A 5,801-nucleotide genomic window follows, 5' to 3' on the forward strand; every position below is an offset into this window, starting at 1 on the left:
AGTGATATTTGTGGCAATTTGTGTTTTAGAAAAATCTGATTCTACCAGAGATGCATTTTAAGGTCAGGACTGTTGTAAATACAATCTAGACTCAGTCCAGATACAGGTGTAAAGAGGCCCTATGAGTATTAATCTTCCTCTTGGCTGTCGGCGGACTGATTTAGTCATCCATGTTGGGTCAAGGCCCTCATTCTTTTCTTAAAGACCAAGCTTCCCTGCCAAACCGGGATTTCCGATTGAGGGGCCTCAATAACAACTTTGATGTGGACGGCGTCCTAGAGGGTGAAGTGAAAGGCAAGAGGGAGGAGGCCCGCACAATGGCCTGACCTTCCTACTGCATCTGCACAGATCACACTCTAAATGGTCACATTGATGCCGCTGCTTAGCTCTTTGCTGGGAGTCCTGATGGAGCCAACTGGGACACAGCAAAGCCTGGGCACCTGCCAACAGACAGGGACAAATTGATTAAGCTCTCATTGCATTTAACCCGCTGCACTTAGCAGTTAGTTCTCTTTAAAGCAATGCATAAGTAAACTGTAAAGGAAGTCTATTTATAATTTCTGTTCTGTTAAAACAAAATCCTCTTTAAAATATCTACTTTTCATAATATTTTTTGTAATGCACATATCAAATTTGGCCATAATTAATGTTTGTTCCTGATTTCTATTGTTTTCTGATTATATTCGCTTATGTTTTTACTCTATTTTTGTTATCATCTATTATATTACATCTTGTATTGCTTCACACAATCATTGAAAATGTTGGCCTTCAGTTTTGTTGGCTCAGTTTGCAGAGACACTTGTGAATAAATACACAGTCAGAAGAGACTGCTTCCATTGTGCCAGAGGCATTGTCACTCTTAATGATGAAGGTGAAATTAAAAATCCCTCCAAACCATGTTTTCTTTTACCTGAACAACTTAATGAAAACAACTCATGAAGACAATTATTTCTATAAAAGTATTTGGAGCCGACACTGTTTCTTATGAGGGAAGGGAAAGGTTTATTTTCCCTGTGGGGGCCACAAATTAGGCTGAATAGGTGATGTGGTTCACCTTCACTGAAATATCTGTAAACCTTTTGTCCTGTCAGGTGTAGCACCGTAAGACACACGCAACTCAACTACATGTGTGTGTTTTACTACCTCCTGCATTGATGTTACAGAGAAACTAAAGTGTGTGTTTGAATCTTTAAATACAAGTGAAGTGGCACTGCCAAGTTTAACCTGCCACCTTCTGGTCATACACTTTCATTTTACATCAGTCTATGCACAGATTTTTTTTTTCTCTGAGACAACCACAATTTTTAAGCTTCATCACAAGCACACACACACACACACAAATGCACTTACATGCATTCCCCCCTCATAGATGTTTTTTTCTGTCTTGGTCATATACTTAAGGTCACCACAAGACAAGAGTGGGAAGAATCAGGGAGCAAAAGGCAAAATGGTTTGTGTCGATTTAAGCAAGAGGGTAATAAGAGGAGGGGAAAAAAATCAATAACAACATAAAATTGATTTAGTGCGTGTCATAAAACATAAGTAAGTGCTCTGAGATGGAGAAAACTGGAGTCTCAATTTAATCTGCGCAAAAGCTGCACTGTACAGATGAAGTGATGTGAAGAGAGAGAGAGATAGGAAGATAAAAAGGAGAGTGGGTGGGAGGTAAAAAAAAAAAAAAAAAAAGGTGGAGGGAGGACAGAAGAGCCCACAAGATAGAGAGAGAAAGATACAATAAAATCTAAAAGACAGACACTTAATTGTCATATTAAAGACTCTCTCCAGTGCTCGGCAGAGTGGAAGGTTAGCTCCCATTCATCATCTGGCTAACAGCCACTTGAACGAAATCACAATTAAAATCTGCTCAATATTGTCCCAGGGACGTTTTGCGAGCATTAATTTTTTCCCATTGATTCTCTACCCCCCATAAATCAGAAATGTTGCAGTGCATGTAATGGTTTATGGAGAAAGGATTATGGTGTTATGAAGCTAATGTAGCAGAACCGTCTCATTTACACACAGCCTCCCTGGCCGTCTTACAGGGGACAGAGTTATTACACTATTACACAGCCTATCACAAACACAGCACTGACACTGTTTAAAAGCTACATGTAATTGGACAATACTGTAGATTTACAACATTTATGATCATAATAGCAATGTGTCAAAGGATTTTGTTTATTACCAGCACTTTAAGCATAGGTGGTATGGCTAGGGAGCTGCATGAGTGGGAAAATGCCGTACTTAAAGGGTCAGTTTACTCAAATTACAAAAATATATATATATTTTTAAAATATTTGTCTCTGTGATTTCTGCTACCACCCAAAACAAATGGATTTTTTTCTTAATCCTCACAGCACTGAAAAGTTACACTGAAAAATTCAACAGTAACACCTCTTTAAAGAGGCCCTGCTACTCTGGATAATCAGCAGAATAAGCTGTGAATATTTTTTTGTCGACTATCCCAGTTCCGATGATAGTGTGGTGTGGATTATCCTGGGTAATGGGGACATTTTTCGAAGAGATTTATATCTCATTAACTAGCAGAAAAAATGGTTAGATTTAACTAACCTCACTTACCAGTGAGGTTAGTAGCAACATGATTTGTTTGTAATTTGGGTGAGCCCACCTTTTATACTCCATGTTCACACATTTCCTTTGAAAAAATATTACAGCATACATCTTTGTAAGCTGTGTCCAACTGATGTAATTTAGTTAAGAGTTTTTGAAGCCCTTACACACCCACAGGCCATGGACACGTGTTTTCACTCAGGTTGCCTGATTACTTGAATGGTGTTCTTAATATTTTGTCCACTCCATTAACATACATGAGGAGGGCAAAATGTTAGGAACGCTTCAATATAATGAACTCCAGTACACCACCACCAGCCACTATGACCTCAATAATAAACATAAAGTAGAATTATCACTTTTCTGACAATGTCAACAAAAACTGAAAATGCATACGTTTTGTAAATGTAGAATTTATTAATTTATATCCTTAGTGGGTTTTTTTTTTTTTTAACTTGTGTATTTATTTGGTCAAAATTGTAATTACTAAAAATAAGAAATTTAAATGTTATTTATTTTTCTTCTGTTTGGTAGCAACTGACAATGTCACTACTGCAATTTGTTGGATCTATGAAAGACAGAGAACTAACGCTAGCTAGAACCCTTCTATACTGTGGGAGCTGCCAATGACTCAGCAGGTATTGAAATGACATGAACAAAAACTTATGTCTGTGGGACATGTTAGCAAGCTACACTAACCAGCTTTCGCTGATGACTTTAGAAGATGACAGCACATCTCCTAGCGACGCAGCTCTCAAATGTCAGTCATCAGCTTCCACGGGAAACATCCACCTAGATGAATCCTGCACATCATGAAAGTTTATATTTCATTACACAAAAACTGAAATTCAAATTTAAGTGCGACTTTAAAAAAATATTCAGTAATTTCATAAAACACTGTAGTTTTTATAGTAGTATATTTATAGTATATAAAAGTTTTTCAGCTCCAGATTAATAGGTTCTAGTGAGAATTTACACTTTTTTTTTTTTTTTTTTTTTATAGATAACAGTCTCTGTGTGAGAAGTTGTGAATCCAAGTAGAATATGTGAATGCAATAGGAAGGAGATTTGTCAGCATGCTCTCCAGCTAAGGGACACATTGCTATTTTGTGATGGCTGGAGCCCAGTAGCTCAGTGATCCCAGCTCTGACTATCATAGCTCAATCTGAGCGGGGGAGAAGGAGGCCCGGTACCCAAGCATCAAATCATCATCACATAAAACGGTCCTGACACCAGCTAAAAAGGGAGATGGATCATGTGGCTTTGTGGTGCGAGAGAAGTTTGTCCCTTGATAGAGCCCTTAACTCAAAACTAGGACACCCCCCTCCTCCTCCCATCACCACACACACACACACACACACACACGTGCACCGCCTGCTTCCCAACAGAGGCAATTTTCTCTCTTCAGGGTCAACAGCTTAACAAGGCCAAATCATAGCAAGCACCTCTTGGCTCAAGCATCCCTCTTGGTCTACGTGTGTGTGTGTGTGTGTGTGTGTGTGAGTGTGTGTGTTTGCCTTTATGCATAGATGGGATAAGTGCAGTGTAACTTCATACCATAACAATAGAAACAATATAATACAAGCAGCAGGACAACTATACCTCCTCTGGTATTTCAATATGAAGATGAAAAGCAGTAAGTCTTTGTGACAGCCCCCGGCTTCCTGTGAGTACATGTAAAAATGATGAATGTAAAGAGAAATATCCATAAGTGCCATCGCCTGCAGTGTTTCCTGTACATGACTTTAACAGAGGTGAGGGCACTGTATGAACAGACATAAATGACAGCTTTACAGTGTGCATAAAATCTCTCCTTAGAGAGAAGCTCATACTTATATTGCTCCGTGTTTCTATCTCTTAGGAAAACAGCACCAGTAAGCTTCAGTAGTGTAAGCATATATATATTAACAGAGGGACTGCACAGCTCACATATCATCAAATATTCCAGTGTATTTGCAGAATACTTGTACTTGTACTTGAGTATTTTCATTTTATACTACTTTGAACTTCTACTACATTACATTCAGATGAAAATATTCCACTGCATTTATCTGGCAGCCATACAAATTAGTATTTGAAAACCTGTAGCATCAGCTTATGAAATAAAATGCATGGTTTTAGATTAAATCACCCAAAATACACACTAAATACACCAAAACAATTCTGCTTACACAGTAATGCATCAGTAATAATAATACAATATAGTAATAACATATCATTGACAGGCACCATTCAGCTGCATAAGGAGTACTTTTATTTTTATACTTTATGTACATTTTGCTGATGTTACTTATTTACATTTTGAATGCAGAACTTTTACTTGTAATTGAGTATTTTTAAATCGTGGCATTGTTACTTTGAATACTTCATCCATGACTGCATATAGATAGAATGACACTTTCAATGCAGAGCAAATCATCCTATGAGCTCCAGCTAAGGAGATGAATTTACTGCACCTGATAGTAAAAACTACTACTCATGCTGGAACATAACATTTTCAATAAGGAACAACAGGTATCATGTTTGTCACATGTAAATTAAGGGGAAAAAAGAAAACTGAAAATAACTTGCAACAGTTTTTTTTTTTGTTGTACAGTTTAACAGTGAATAAAGACCATTTCATAGGAAATGACTGTTCCTGATTTTACTACACCAGTTTTATGGAACTTTAAAAGGCGAGGGACTATTTTACATCTAAAGAAACTCCACCTCGAAGAAACATGTGCAGGCCATAAATTCATCTGATTAGCAAAGAGATGAAGTGAGAGATGATTGAAGTGCCTAATCTAACGACAGTACTGACAATACTGATGTCGCCCTTTATAAGATTCTACATGCTTAACTATTAAACATTTATATGAAAGCTGTCCAATATAATTAATTTGAGAAAGAAATGAGACCTCTATGGTATACCAGTAGTCTGGTTTCTCAAAGTGAAACCGCATTTGCTTCCTCTTGCAAAGTTTTGCACAGTGTTTTCTCTTTGGTTTATTGGAAAATGCAACACATTTGAAGTGTTTCTCACTTTCATCATGTCTTACACGAATTCTGCAAGCTGGCATTACTGGAAACTCTTGAGCAGTGTTTGCTCTGGAGGATTACAAACCAAATCCAACCTGCTGAATATAGAAATCAGAGCAGAGGCCCTCAGTTATTGAGCAATAGGAAATTACTGTATACCACTGTTTCCTGTTTAATGCAGTAATAATTAACTCTTGTTAAAAAGCTAC

Source organism: Thunnus albacares, chromosome 8 (genome assembly GCF_914725855.1).
Source record: "Thunnus albacares chromosome 8, fThuAlb1.1, whole genome shotgun sequence".
In the NCBI taxonomy this organism is placed as follows: domain Eukaryota; kingdom Metazoa; phylum Chordata; class Actinopteri; order Scombriformes; family Scombridae; genus Thunnus; species Thunnus albacares.